The 16,221-nt window shown below is 44.2% G+C and overlaps 1 long non-coding RNA gene across 1 annotated transcript in view; it reads right to left on the bottom strand.

Moving 5' to 3' along the window:
* LOC112072178 (uncharacterized) overlaps positions 1–9,520 on the bottom strand; it is a 10,592-nt gene extending 1,072 nt beyond the window's left edge. Inside the window, exons 1-2 of the long non-coding RNA XR_002894266.2 lie at positions 9,438–9,520; positions 8,742–8,968 (exon numbers count right to left, since the gene is read on the bottom strand). This is a non-coding gene — a long non-coding RNA (uncharacterized lncRNA). The remainder of the gene's footprint in view (positions 1–8,741; positions 8,969–9,437) is intronic.
* Positions 9,521–16,221: the final 6,701 nt, after the last annotated feature.

Here is a 16,221-nt window from a genome sequence, read left to right as displayed (position 1 = left end):
AGGGCGAATTTCCATGCATTGACCTTTGTTTGCTATGCAGTGCCTTCCAAGGTATTCAGACCCATTGACTTTTTCCATATGTTGTTAGATGACAGCCGTACTCTAAAATGTATTAAATAGTTTTTTCCCCCTCATCAATCTTTTTTATTTTTATTTTTTATTTAACCTTTATTTAACAGGTAGGCAAATTGAGAACACGTTCTCATACAATTGCGACCTGGCCAAGATAAAGCAAAGCAGTTCGACACAATACAACAACACATAGTTACACATGGAGTAAAACAAACATATAGTCAATAATACAGTGAAAAAAATTAAAATAAAGTCTATATACAAATGTGAGCAAGTGAGGTGAGATAAGGGAGGTGAAGGCAAACAAAATATATGTATAAATAATAAAAATATAAAAGGCCATGGAGGCGAAGTGAGTACAACACAGCAAGTAAAATAAAAACTAAAAAAAACAATGAATGGTTGGTTTGCAGTGGAAGAAAGTGCAAGGTAGAGACAGAAATAATGGGGTGCAAAGGAGCAAAATAAATTAATAAATTAAATACAGTAGGTAAAGAGGTAAGTTGTTTGGGCTAAATTGTAGATGGGTTATGTACAGGTGCAGTAATCTATGAGCTGCTCTGACAGCTGGTGCTTAAAGCTAGTGAGGGAGATAGGTGTTTCCAGTTTCAGAGATTTTTGTAGTTCGTTCCAGTCATTGGCAGCAGAGAACTGGAAGGAGAGGCGTCCAAGAGAAGAATTGTTTTGGGGGTGACTAGAGAGATATACCTGCTGGAGCGCGTGCTACAGGTAGGTGCTGCTATGGTGACCAGCGAGCTGAGATAAGGGGGACTTTACCTAGCAGGGTCTTGTAGATGACCTGGAACCAGTGGGTTTGGGCGACGAGTATGAAGCGAGGGCCAGCCAACGAGAGTGTACAGGTCGCAGTGGTGGGTAGTATATGAGGCGACTTTGGTGACAAAACGGATGGCACTGTGATAGACTGCATCCAATTTATTGAGTAGGGTTTGAGGCTATTTTGTAAATGACATCACCGAAGTCGAGGATTGGTAGGATGGTCAGTTTTTACAAGGGTATGTTTGGCAGCATGAGTAAAGGATTGCTTGTTGCGGAATAGGAAGCCAATTCTAGATTTGACTTGGATTGGAGATGTTTGGATGTGAGTCTGGAAGGAGAGTTTACAGTCTTAACCAGACACCTAGGTATTTGTAGGTGTCCACATATTCTAAGTCAGAGCCGTCCAAGTAGTGATGTTGGACAGGCGGGCAGGAGAGCAGGCAGCGATCGGTTGAAGAGCATGCATTTGGTTTTACTTGTATTTAAGAGCAGTTGGAGGCCACGGAAGGAGAGTTGTTATGGCATTGAAGCTCGCCTGGAGGGTTGTTTAACACAGTGTCAAAAGAAGGGCCAGAAGTATACAGAATAGTGTCGTCTGCGTAGAGGTGGATCAGAGAATCACCAGCAGCAAGAGCGACATCATTGATGTAAACAAAGAAGAGAGTCGGTCCAAGAATTGAAACCCTGTGGCACCCCCATAGAGACTGCCAGAGGCCCGGACAACAGACCCTCGATTTGACACACTGAACTCGATCAGAGAAGTAGTTGGTGAACCAGGCGAGGCAATCATTAGAGAAACCAAGGCTGTCGAGTCTGCCAATGAGGATGTGGTGATTGACAGAGTCAAAGGCCTTGGCCAGGTCAATGAATACGGCTGCACAGTATTGTTTCCTATCGATGGCGGTTACGATATCGTTTATGACCTTGAGCGTGGCTGAGGTGCACCCATGACCAGCTCTGAAAACCAGATTGCATTGCGGAGAAGGTGTGGTGGGATTCGAAATGGTCGGTAATCTGTTTGTTGACTTGGTTTCGAAGACCTTAGAAAGGCAGGGTAGGATAGATATAGGTCTGTAGCAGTTAGGGTCAAGGTGTCCCCCCCCTTTGAAGAGGGGATAACCGCAGCTGCTTTCCAATCTTTGGGGATCTCAGACGACACGAAAGAGAGGTTGAAGAGGCTAGTAATAGGGGTGGCAACAATTTCAGCAGATAGTTTAGAAAGAAAGGTCCAGATTATCTAGCCCGGCTGATTTGTAAGGGTCCAGATTTTGCAGCTCATTTAGAACATCAGCTGACTGTATTTGGGAGAAAAGAGAAATGGGGAAGGCTTGGGCGAGTAGCAGAGGGAGGGCAGTGCTGTTGTCCGGGGTAGGGGTAGCCAGTGGAAAGCATGGCCAGCCGTAAAAAATGCTTATTGAATTCTCAATTATAGTGGATTTGTCGGTGGTGACAGTGTTTCCTATCTTCAGAGCGGTTGGAAGCTGGGAGGAGGTGTTCTTATTCTCCATGGACTTTACGGTGTCCCAGAACTTTTTTGAATTTGTGTTGCAGAAGCAAATTTCTGCTTGAAATAGCTAGCCTTGCTGTTTCTAACTGCCTGTGTATATTGGTTTCTGGCTTCCCTGAAAAGTTGCATATCACGGGGGCTGTTCGATGCTAATGCAGAACGCCATAGGATGTTTTTCTGTTGGTTAAGGGCAGTCAGGTCAGGAGAGAACCAAGGGCTATATCTGTTCCTGGTTCTAAATTTCTTGAATGGGGCATGCTTATTCAAGATGGTGAGGAAGGCATTTTTTAAAAAATGACCAGGCATCCTCTACTGACGGGATGAGATCAATATCCTTCCAGGATACCCCGGCCAGTCGATTAGAAAGGCCTGCTCGCTGAAGTGTTTCAGGGAGCGTTTGACAGTGATGAGTGGAGGTCGTTTGACCGCTGACCCATTACGGATGCAGGCAATGAGGCAGTGATCGCTGAGATCTTGGTTGAAAACAGCAGAGTGTATTTGGAGGGCAAGTTTGTTAGGATGATATCTATGAGGGTACCCGTGTTTACGGAATTGGGTGGTACCTGGTAGGTTCATTTATAATTTGTGTAGATTGAGGGCATCAAGCTTAGATTGTAGGGTGGCTGGGGTGTTGAGCATGTTCAAATTTAGGTCGCCTAGCAGCACGAGCTCTGAAGATAGATGGGGGGCAATCAGTTCACATATAGTGTCCAGAGCACAGCTGGGGGCAGAGGGTGGTCTATAGCAGGCGGCAAACGGTGAGAGACTTGTTTTTAGAGAGGTGGATTTTTTAAAAGTAGAAGTTCAAATTGTTTGGGAACAGACCTGGATAGTATAACAGAACTCTGCAGGCAGTCTTTGCAGTAGATTGCAACACCGCCCCCTTTGGCCGTTCTATCTTGTCTGAAAATCTTGTAATGGGGATGAAAATGTCTGAATTTTTGGTGGTCTTTCTAAGCCAGGATTCAGACACGGCTAAAAACATCCGGGTTGGCAGAGTGTGCTAAAGCAGTGAACAAAACAAACTTAGGGAGGAGGCTTCTAATGTTAACATGCATGAAGCCAAGGCTATTACGGTTACAGAAGTCATCAAAAGAGAGCGCCTGGGGAATAGGAGTGGAGCCAGGTACTGCAGGGCCTGGATTCACCTCTACATCACCAGAGGAACAGAGGAGGAGTAGGATAAGGGTACGGCTAAAAGCTATGAGAATTGGTCGCCTAGAGCTACTAGAGCAGAGAGTAAAAGGAGGTTTCTGGGGGCGATAAAATAGTTTAAAGGAATAATGTACAGACAAAGGTATGTAGGATGTGAATACAGTGGAGGTAAACCTAGGTATTGAGTGATGATGAGAGAGATATTGTCTCTAGAAACATCATTGAAACCAGGTGATGTCATCGCATATGTGGGTGTGGAACTGAGAGGTTGATATGGTATAGAGAGCAGGGCTAGAATCTCTACAGTGAAATAAGCCAATAAACACTAACCAGAACAGCAATGGACAAGGCATATTTACATTAAGGAGAGGCATGCTAATCGAGTGATCAATAAGGGTCCAGTGAGTAGAGGTTGGTTGGGGTCGTGGCGATCCAGACAGCTGGCCGGGTATATGGCTATCGGGAGCAGCATAGGATGGAGGTCTGTTTGTAGATACCTCGTGCGTTTCCGTCGGTAGGTTAGTGGGGTTCCGTGTAGTGGGTTTCCGTGTGGTAGAGGGGATCAATCCAAATTGGCAAAATAGATATAGTGACCCAAGGAAAAAATAAAATAAATAAATAATAATAATAATAATAGTTGTCCAATATACTTGTTCAAATAGCAGCCGATAAGACAGCTAACGATTAGCGGGCCTCAGATGAGCGTTCAGGTAACGTCGGGACGGAGGTGCCAGTTGGATAAATCCCTCGGGCAGATAACGTCGGCAGTCAGTCGCGGCAGTCAGTCGTGAAAGGCCCGGTGGGGTTCCGTATCTGCAGCAGCAACAAAAGAAACGGGTCCGGATGGTGATGGAACTCCTCAGCTGGCTAGCTCCAGAATGATTTGAGTTTTGCTCCGGGTCGACGTAAGCCAATAGGCACACGGTTTGCAGCTAGCTAGCTGCGAAATCAAGGTGCAAGTGTCCAGAGCCTGCGGCTGGAATCCGGGGAAACTGAGAGAAAAAAGAGTCCCGGAATGCTCCGGTCCGAGTCGCGTTGCACAAAAGTGCCGGTAGATTATCGAGCTAAAGGAATAGCTGATGACCACTAAACGTGGGCAGCTGAACACCAACGCTAGCCAGCAAACCGGCTAATTTCGGGGCAGCTACAGATTAGCTTCTGGCTAGCTATCGGAGTAGCTTCTGGTTAGCTTTCAGGCTAGCTTCTGAATTAGCCCCTGGCTAGCTTCCACGATGGATTTTCAGATTGAGGTAAATAAATACTTTTTGTAATTGGTGAAGCGGGTTGCAGGAAAGCTTTTGCAGGAAAGCTTTTGTAGTTGAGTTCTTGGATAATAAAATAGATAAAAGATATGCGAAGAAAGGTGTAAATATATATATATACAGGACACGAACAATACGGAACAGAAAAAACGTCTGAACTGCTAAGCCACCTTGGACGAAAAAAGTCTAAATCTACACACAATACTCCACAATAACAAAGCAAATACAGGCTTAGACATTTTTGCCAATTTAAAAATGGGAGAAAAAAATCACAGTAGGTATTCAGACCCATTACTCAGTTCTTTGTTAAAGCACCTTTGGCAACGATTACAGATTGAGTATGATGGGTACGAAGCTACAAGCTTGGCACACCTGTATTTGGGGTGTTCACACCCATTCTCCCTGCAGATCCTCTCAAGCTCTGTCAGGTTTGATGGGGAGGGTTTCTGCTAGAGGTCGACCGATTAATCGGAATGGCCATTAATCGGGGCCGATTTCAAGTTTTCATAACAATCGGAAATGGTATTTTTGGGCCCGATTTGCCAAGATTGGCAAGATTGAACTTGTTGGCCTGACTACCAAGCGTCACGTCTGGAGTAGAGGTCGACCAATTAATCGGAATGGTCGACCGATTAATCGGGCCGATTTCAAGTTTTCATAACAATCGGAAATTTATGGGCGCTGATTTGATTTCTTTTAAACCTTTATTTAATCTTTATTTAACTAGGCAAGTCAGTTAAGAACACATTCTTATTTTCAATGACGGCCTAGGAACGGGCAGAACGACAGATTTTTAACCTTGTCAGCTGGGGGATCCAAACTTGCATTGATTACATTGCACTCCACGAGGAGCCTGCCTGTTAGCGAATGCAGTAAGCTAAGGTAAGTTGCTAGCTAGCATTAAACTTATCTTATAAAAAACAATCAATGACTTCATTGCTCCAATGTGTACTTAACCATAAACATCAATGCCTTTCTTAAAATCAATACACAAGTATATATTTTTAAACCTGCATATTTAGCTAAAAGAAATCCGAGTTAGCAGGCAATATTAACCAGGTGAAATTGTGTAATTTCTCTTGCGTTCATTGCACGCAGAGTCAGGGTATATGCAACAGTTTGGGCCGCCTGGCTCTTTGCGAACTAATTTGCCAGAACTTTACGTAATTATGACAACATTGAAGGTTGTGCAATGTAACAGGAATATTTTAGACTCATGGATGCACCCGTTAGATAAAACACGGAATGGAATAAACGTTTTGTTTTCGATACCCGTGTAAATCTCACTAGGATAAGGTAACGTTTGTCAACATATTTTCATAAATCCAATCAAGATTTTTTTTTATCTTCGCTTATATTTAGCCAATATTGATCAGAGTTACCTTGTCCTATGGATATCTACACAGTTATAAAATTGGCACGGTGGTGTAAGCCTACACGAAACACAGACCTTATTTTAAGTGAATCTAAAAAATATCCTATGGAATAAATGAAGGAACCGCTTTTCAGATTTTGCTAGGTGTCATGGGAATTATGACTCGCACTTTGGTTGTCAATTCTTACCATGCCCATTATTAAAATAGGATTTCCTGCATATACAAATTAAAGTTTTTGTTTTCAACATTCATCACAGGTAACTTAAACTCTATTTTTATTCAAACAGTTGAGAGTATTTGTCTCCTAAGCAGACTCTTCAGTATCATTGTTACTTCAGAGCTGTGTGCGTGTGTTGTATTTATGTATTATATTAAGTTAAAATAAAAGTGTTCATTGTTCATTCAGTATTGTTGCAATTGTCATTATTACAAAAATGTGTGTGTGTGTATGATATATATATATATTTAAAAAAATAAAAAAACATTTTAATAAATCGCCCGATTATTCGGTATCGGCTTTTTTTGTCCTCCAATAATCGGTATCGGCATTGAAAAATCATAATCGGTTGACCTCTAGTTTCGCACAGCTACTTTCAGATCTCTCCAAAGATCGGGTTCAAGTCCAGGCTCTGGCTGGGCCGCTCAATGACATTCAGAGACTTATCCCGAAACCACTCCTGCGTTGTCTTGGCTGTGTGCTTCGGGTTGTACAAAATGTGGATATAGTCAAGTAGTCTAAAACTCTCCGTAGGCCTCCTAGGGGACTGTACATGTTAAGGGGGATGCTAATCACGAGGACATATGGTTCGGTCTCACGATTCCAGAGCATGAAACGACACGGGGGATGTTCAGTGTGCTGCATGGCTATATTGAAGAAAAACAGAATCCATGGGATAGAATGGTGGGCTTTCGCACAGATGGGGCTCCATCTARGGMGGGACGGTGGGCAGACCTCTGCACCCTAACTATGAARGGGTCTCCCTCTGCCATATGGACGCATTGTATGACACACCGAGTGCAACTGGCGGCAAAAGAGCCGAGCACAGTAACTCAGATATACTGCGGCAGGTAACTTGGATTGTAAACTACATGAAACCACATCCACTGTTAGAAAAACGATGTGGATCAGAGCATGACCATATTCTATTTCACACGGAGGCTTAGTGGTTATCGTCGAGGAGACTTGGAAAGATTGTCCATTGATAGAAGAACTGTTGTCATTCACAATGGATGTGTTAATAAAAATTTAGATTAAATAAAAAAATCTTGCTTGACTTTCTGTGAAATGAAAAGAAAGTGTCCCCTTGCCTATGTAACAGGGATATTTGGGGACCTGAACAAACTCAACGCAAGCATGAAGGGGAAATAAAAAACATTCTACAGATGAGTGATCAAATCAGAGGATTCAGAGGATATAATTATAGGAGAGAGTCGTTCAAAAGCGCACCATGCCCCCTTCCCTCGGCTGTGCGTGTTTCTAACAGAAAACAACATCAGTAAGTGTCCCACACCAGAGATGACTGCTCACCTCCTACACCTGGAAGAGCACTTTGGGACCTACTTCCCAATCCGTTTGACTGTGATCCTGGCTCAGTTGACATCCCTGTAGGTAAAATCGAACAGCTGATCGAGCTGTGATGAGACCGAATGCATTTTTTAAATTTTACCTTTATTTAACTAGGCAAGTCGGTATATAACAAATTCTTATTTTCAATGACGGCCTAGGAACAGTGGGTTAACTGCCTTGTTCTGGGGCAGAACGATAGATTTTTACGTTGTCCGCTCGGAGTTCCGATCTTGCAACCTTCCGGTTACCAGTCCAACGCTCTAACCACTAGGCTACCCTGCCGCCCCATTTACATGTCACTACGGAGGAGTTTAGTTGCTGACTCAAAGGCAACACCCTGTAGTCTAAACCTTAATGCTGCATTCAAGACTACTGTGAACTTTGAGGACAAACGAGCACCAACTGGGAATATACTTTTTGCACGGTCATCCAACTCGGAATTCCAACTCGGGAACTCMGGCCTCWTTCTAGAGCGTCGACTTTCRGACCTGAAGATCACTGATGCCATGATTTGACCTCTAATTTTTAGAATATTTTTCAATTGTCTGCCATAGCTTCAAATATAAAAGTAAACATTGGCTGTTCATTTTTTTTTTTAATTGTACACGGTCGGGGTCACAAGAACTTTCAGATATGAAAATGGGGTTGTGGGGCAAAACAAATTGGAACCTCTGTCTAATACCCTGTGTCATTAATTAAGTAATTAAATCAGAGGTCTAATATTGGGCTAGGGCAAACGTTAGATACCACAGAGTGACCACAGTTACACTTCTGTACTCTCCCCAGGAAGTTATACATACCTAGCTGTCACTGACTGAAATAGTATGGTCTGGGATACCGACTGACTGGGCTAAAATTAACACAGAAGACATGCAATGACTGAGCAACATCCGTTCACAATAATGTAATMCATGTTCCTCCAGCCTTTGAATCAGTTCGCTTCTTCAATACTTCTATTCAATTAGGAAACACATTTGGATAATGACTTTTAGAAGCAGTAATTACAAACAGAAAGAGTAACTCACATTTAAAGAGCGGTGGATGCCAGTGACTTCTGGGGTGGTATTCTTATTCTGAACCATTTTGGGTGTCGGTCTTGGTTAACTTAGCCGATACTCGGATTTAGATTAGGTATGCACTGTCACTGTGGTCCAATGCGAGAGACAGAAGACACGGCAGCTAGATGTGGTCCGTTGGTAGTCTTGACATAGATGTTTGTTGGATGGTTAAGTGCTCATTTAAAACGGGATTCCTGTGAGACAGTAAAACATTTGTCACTAGCTGATATAACCGAGTCAAGTGGACACGGTTGTATCAGTGGTCACACAACGCTACAAGCCTCGCTAGCTCATTCAAATTTTACTATAGTGTTCTAACGTTACAGTTGAAATGAAACAAACAAAAGTTAACAGAAACACTTGATATTTTCAACAAAAAAACTATTAAAATATATTCGTGGCATTGTGAAAGTGCATTCAAAATGTCTACATTACCTAAAGAGGTATCTAGAGTGAACAAGTTCTAACGTCCATTGAGCTTCCATTGTTTTTAAAAACACGTCATGTTTGCTAACAGTAACTTTAGCTAGATATGCTAACAGCGCTAGCTAGACTACAATAGGGTTGAAGTTGACTCAACTCTTGACAACTCGAACATATTCGTACGGTTGATATCCCAAACTTTATATCATATAATAAAASCAGATATTTAATTTAGCTTACCCCGTTATTGTCCGTGTTAGTCCAGCCTTGACGCCGTTTCGATACCAGGGCACAGCCTTTGTTGAATGAACGTTGATTATTTCGGGAAGCACCGAACGGCTATGAGGGGTGGCTTTTATAACCTCTGATGATCCCCCGCCCACTCTGATCTGGTTTATCCAATCAGCTCGCAGTAAACACTTGACCAATATAACATTAGGACACACATGATAGGATAATTTACCGAGGAGGGCGGAGCACCGTTTTTCATATGCAACTGCAACGCAACCGACTGCAACCTAAGCTGCACGTATCTATAGCCTAGTTTCATCCTCTTACATCTGTGGCATGTTTTCGAATAAGCGGTAGGGTCATTACGCAATCTGATWCGAGTTTCCATAAGTGGGTGCCTGTTTTCTTACTTTTAACCTCTGCATTGATGGGAAAGGGCTCACGAACGCGTACATGTRGATTATTTTGCTCTAGGACGCCCAAAAGCCTCACAAAGACTCGTCAAAAGATCCCAGGTACCAGTTGAAAAAAAAAAACGAATGTAAGTATAGGGCTCTGGAAAGAATTAAGAGACCACTGCAAGATGATCCGTTTCTCTGGTTTTACTATTTATAGGTACGTGTTTGGGTAAAATGAAAATTTTTGTTTTATTCTATAAACTACTGACAACATTTCTCCCAAATTCCAAATAAAAATATTATAATTTAGAGCATTTATTTGCAGAAACTGACAACTGGTCAAAATAACAAAAAAGATGCAGTGTTGTCAGACCTCGAATAATGCAAAGAAAATAAGTTCCTATTAATTTTTAAACACAATAATAATGATTTAACTTAGGAAGAGTTCAGAAATCAATATTTGGTGGAAAACCCCTGATTTTTCAATCACAGCTTTCTTGCGTCTTGGCATGCTCTCCACCAGTCTTTCACATTGATGTTGGGTGACTTCACAGACCCTGTAACCAAAATACAAGTATCAGGTCTGTGTGAATGGTTCTTCTGGCGCAAAAATTCAAGCAGCTCGGCTTTGTTTGATGGCTTGGTGACCATACCATTTTCCTCTTGTCCACATTCCAGAGGTTTAATGGGGTTCAGGTCAAGGATATGGGGCTGAACCATGACAGGGTTTTGATCATGTGGTATCCTCCACCACACTTGATGACCTGGCTGTGTGGCATGGAGAATTGTCCTGCTGAAAAACCAATCCTCAGAGCTTGGGGGAACATTGTCAGAGCGGAAGGGAGCAAGTTTTTTCTTCGCAGGACAACCTTGTACAACCTTCACAAAAGACAAATCTGCCTGAATCCAGCCTTGCTGAAGCCACGCCCAAGATCATCACCAATCCTCACCAAATGTCAACAGTAGGTGCGAGACACTGTGGTTTGTAGCCTCCCCGGTGGGCTTGCTTCCTTTTCAGCCACAGAGCGTTAGTGAGGTCTGGCACTGATGTTGGGCGATTAAGCCTGGCTCGCAGTACGTTCCAATTCATCCAAGGTGTTTGATGGGGTTGAGGTCAGGGCTCTGTGCAGCCAGTCAAGTTCTTCCTCACCGATCTCGACAAACCATTTCTGTATGGCCTTCTTTGTGTACGGGGGCATTGTCATGCTGAAACAGGAAAGGGCCTTCACAAACTGTTGCACACAGTTGGAAGACAGAATCCTCTAAAGAATGTCATTGTATGCTGTAGCTTAGATTTCCTTCACTGGAACTAAGGGCCCACCATGAAAAACAGCCCAGACCATTATTCCTCCTCCACCAAACCTTTACAGTTGGCACTATACATTGGAGCAGGTAGAGTTCTCATGGCATCCGCCAAACCCAGATTCGCCCGTCGGACTGCCAGATGGTGAAGCGTGATTCATCACTCCAGAGAACGCATTTCCACTACTCCAGAGTCCAATGGCGGCGAGCTTTACATCACTCCAGCTGACGCTTGGCATTGTGCATGGCTGCTCAGCCATGGAAACCCATTTCATGAAGCTCCCGACGAACAGTTCTTGTGCTGACGTTGCTTCCAGAGGCATTATGAAGCTCTGTAGTGAGTGTTGCAACCGAGGACAGATTATTTTTACGTGCTTCAGCATTCAGCAGTCCTGTTCTGCTAGCTTGTGTGGTCTACCACTTCGCTGCTGAGCCGTTGTTGCTCCTAGATGTTTCCACTTCACAATAACAGCCCTTACAGTTGACCGGGGGCAGCTCTAACAGTTGACCGGGGGCAGCTCTAACAGTTGACCGGGGGCAGCTCTAACAGTTGACCGGGGGCAGCCCTAGCAGGGCAGAACTGACTTGTTGTTAAGGTGGTATTCTATGACGGTGCCATGTTGAAAGTCACTGAGATCTTCAGTAAGGCCATTCTACTGCCAATGTTTGTCTATGGAGATTGCATGGCTGTGTGCTCGATTTTATACACTTGTCAGCAACGGGTGTGGCTGAAATAGCCAAATCCACTCATTTGAAGAGGTGTGCAAAATACTTTTGTGTGTATATAGTGTAGTTTAATGCCTAAAATAAGGGGATAAATACTTTATTAAAAAAATGTTTCCTTATCTTTCTTCTCTCTCTGAGATACAGGACAGACACTTCAGAACAAACTTCCTTTAGATTGTTTTGAGGACGATCTGTTCTTCCATGTAGTGAATCTGTTATTCAATGTGTTTTTATTGGCTAACAGCAGTAARACCAAATTCAATGTTTTATCCAACATCTTTAAAAAAAAAAAAAAAGTATAAATGTATATACCTCTTCTTAAATCTAAGTGAAATAGCTTAATGATCCTTGGTATGACCTTCTTAACCCTCCCGTTGTCTCGGCGGGTCAGAGTGACCCCGGGCAGTTCCGAGTTGATTGCCCGTGTCTGTGTGGGTCAGAGTGACCCTGGCAGCGTTAGCAAGGTGTATGTTGTAACCCTCCTACCCCTGTCTGGGCCGGGTCATAGTGACCCAACACTACCACCTGGTGGATACTAGTCAAAGGTCCTGCCCCAAAATTCACACGCGCCACATTCCGGGAAAGGGCCCTGTGTGAATACGGCCCTCTGTCCCCCCAACGGGCCCTTGGGCCCCGTGTGAGTTTGGGTATTGATTCTAAAAACGCCCCCCTCCTACACTACCTTCCCTTGGTTGTGGATATTGTGCCTTTTGGGTATGGCTGTTGTTACATAACCTTCCCTTTGTCTCGGCGGGTCAGAGTGACCCCCGGCAAGCGTTACGAGTTGATTCCCCGTGTCTGTGTGGGTCAGAGTGACCCTGGCAGCGTTAGCAAGGTGTATGTTGTAACCCTCCTACCCCTGTCTGGGCTGGGTCAGAGTGACCCTGGCAGGCACCACTTGTCCCCAAGAACTCAGTGCACAACCTCGGTGCTATCACACGGGGAGGCCAGCCAAGCGTACCGGATGGGCCGAAGGGCCGACCACACGCCTCGTCCATTCACGTGCCTCGTCCCATTCACGTGGCCACTGTAAGCAGGGCGTAGAGAGGCTACTAATATTGTCAGGAAGAAGAAGAAGAAGAAGATGAGGACGACGACGAGGAGGAATACGACCCCGCCGAGCGTGAGCCCTCCGCCTACGACGCCTCGCAGTCCTGGTTTCAGCGCGGCTCAGGTCCTGGAACAGATATCCTCCAGTGTCGACCAAGAAGACGAAGAAGACTACTGCGATTCCGAAGAGGAGGACGTTTCGGAAGATGAAGACGGTGAGGAATACAACCCCCGAGCGTGACGCGGACGACTACGAAGACGACTCGGCCTCGCGGTCGTGCTCCTCTTCGGAGGAAGAGCGAGAGGGAGAGCGAGAGGGAGACGCGGCCGCTGCCCGAGAAGCGAGACAGAGAGCGAGACAGAGAGCCAGAGAGCCAGAGCGAGAAAGGGAGACGTTGCTGTCAAAAAACAGGCAAAAATCAAATGGTCCTCCGTGCCTATCGCGGCCTGGACCGGCCCCGCGCCATCCGCCGGCCCCACGCGGCCTACGCCCGCGTCGCGAGCGCCTCGACATCGTGGTCACCTTCCGGCTGTTCGTCACACCGGCGATAAGAAAGGATAATTTGTGGACATGACGAATCTGCAGGGGGTGAGAAATACGGCGACGGCTGGGACCCATGGACTCCACCGACCTGCGCGCCTACGTAGGGCTGCTGATCCTAGCCGGCGTCTACAGGTCCCGAGGCGAGGCCAGCCTGTGGGAACGCCGAGAGCGGCAGGACCGTGTAACTGGCCATTTATTAAATTGGTAACATTTCATTCACCTTTTATTTGTATTCCTTTTTTTATTCACCTAGCGACCGACTCGTTCTTGTTTTATTCACCTAGCGACCGACTCGTTCTTGTTTTATTCACCTAGCGACTGACTCGTTCTGTTGTTGTTCCATTGACAAGAGGTTCACCTGCAAGTTAGCATTTCATTGTACCGTGTACTCTATGTACATCATGTGTTTATGACAAATAAACAAACTGGAACTTAGGGGAAGGGCAGCCAGAAAGGGAGGGGAAAAGATGCCCAGCTTTGTGGTTAGATTGTAGGTGAACAAAACATTGAAAATACATAGGCTCTTAAATGATGTCCTCTTATGTAATGTCAATCTCACATTAGCTGGTAGAACTGACTAAATGAATCATAGAGGTCTTATAACTCATTCCATTCATGTCTCTACATTTAAATAGCCTAGGGCCTATGTAGCTTCTGATCTGTCATGTTTGGAGTTGTGTTGTGCTGTTATGCGGACACTTAATTTGTCTTTACATTTGAGTTGCTCTGGTCAAGTTACTATACAGTAAGTTCAAAGAGCAAATACCCCTAATAAACAACTTCTCGTTTAGAAAACAGCCTGTGGCATGGATACGAGTCAAACATTTATTATATTGTAAATTGACTACAAATAATCAATAGGATCATTTTGGTTATAAAGTCAATCTTGTCCAAAACACCGTTTTTTTGTGTGTGTGAGACTTGTGGTCGTGACTGCGTCACAACGTAAAGAAAGGTTGGGGTTTGTTTCCATCCTGCCCACAGCTGGCAGCACACGAGTAACCATCACTTTGGAGTGCAGCTTTGCGAGATCCGATCGTAATCCCTGTGGTAAATTTGGGTTGACTTTGGATATCCCCGTGGGGCTAGTTAGGGACCGGTAAATTACACAATTCCAATAGCTCCAAATTTCAATTACATAAAAACCTCAAACCAACTATAAATTCTAGAAATTCATATATAAATATTGAACGCATTTAATAAGAACTAAAAGGTGTGCAACATGAAAATATTGTCTTATTTACATTGTGTAATTTATTGACGGTCCCTAACTTTCCAAAGTCACGTCGCACACCAGCCTGCTGGAGCTAATAGGCAAAATAATTTGGCTAACTATTTCTACCTGCAAACACACACGAGACAGCCACATCAAACCACACCCTGAAACCAACTCACGTTTAATTTAGTTCTCTAGCGTTTCTTAATGAACCAAATATGACATTAGGCCAAATCAGCAAGTGCAGTTGCCCTTTAAAACAAACAAATGAAAAGTGGGGGGGTGGGAGGTGTGTGTGTGTGGTGCATTTCAAATTGTTTTCTAAATTGATCTGCAAAAAAGTAGAGAACCATTCACACAGAACCTGCAGAGAACCATTCAGAGAACATTTTTATTGTTCAGAAATGTGGTGGGTACTCTCTTCGTTCGCTGGACTTTATCCTGCTAACTGTTCCAAATGTCCGAACTGAATTTGGTAAAAGGGCTTTTATGTACTCTGCGCCATCGTCTTGGAACGCCTTACAAAATACTTTTAAACTGGAAGAACTTGTCCCGATTGGTGTTTTTAAATCACTTATGAAGGATTTTGAGGCTGATTCCCTGACCTGTCAATGTTTTTAATGCTTGTGGTTCACTGGGTGTCTGGCTGGCTGTTATTCTCTGTTGAATCGTGTTCACCAGACTTCGCTTTTTGTCTTGTCTACATTGATCTCTTTGTTTAGGTTGCAACATGCTTTGACATGACAACTAATAACTACTTTCACTGTCCTAATGATACTACATTAACCTAACCTACAGAGTTGATGTTCCATCACATGTTCGTTATCTTCCACAAAGTGTGCATTGATATCACTCATCTCTCGACTGATTTGAATAGCAATATGACATGTATCAAGAATATGGGGATCGCCACTAAGTCCAGCCTTCCACCAATAAATGGCTTTTAGAATTTGTGGGAAGTAGAGTGAATGGAGTTGTACACTTCAAGGAGAAAGGTACAGAATATTGGGACTCACCCCCGCACTCGTTCTGCCTCCTATGCCCCTATCACACGCAGGTCGGTCCTTCAACAGCTGCATTCTGTGCGATGAGCGACACACCAGGGGGCGCTACCAGCTTGGCGTAGTGTTGGTTCACCCTCAACAGGTAGAGATGACCACGCACATCGATGGGCCATACGAACCCTGCACAAAGCCTCACGACTGGAAACGTACTGAAAACTAGTCTTTGAAAAACTTTGGCTTCGTCAGGTGTCTGCCTCTGGCGCACTGTTGCTATTGAACCCTTTTGGGGTGTCACCGGGGGGAGATCTCATTATGCATTCTCCCTTGAGTCCCTCTCTACTCAACCCTCGTCTCCAAAACTCATTGGAGGAATGGTCAAAGAGTGGGTAGGGAACCCTGTCTAGGCTCCTTTCATAGCCTTAATGCGTTTGTGAGAAAGTGAAGTTCGGTGACTCCTTCGTTCTGCTCACATGAAAACCCATATTCCTTGATTTCAGCTGGCTAGCTCTTCGTCTCCCCCATCGGACCAGAGGCTTCCAGACATAAACTCTGC

The sequence above is a fragment of the Salvelinus sp. IW2-2015 genome, unplaced genomic scaffold (genome assembly GCF_002910315.2).
Source record: "Salvelinus sp. IW2-2015 unplaced genomic scaffold, ASM291031v2 Un_scaffold1849, whole genome shotgun sequence".
In the NCBI taxonomy this organism is placed as follows: domain Eukaryota; kingdom Metazoa; phylum Chordata; class Actinopteri; order Salmoniformes; family Salmonidae; genus Salvelinus; species Salvelinus sp. IW2-2015.
Note: the sequence above shows the minus strand (reverse complement) of the source record. Positions and strands in the feature narration are given on the sequence as shown.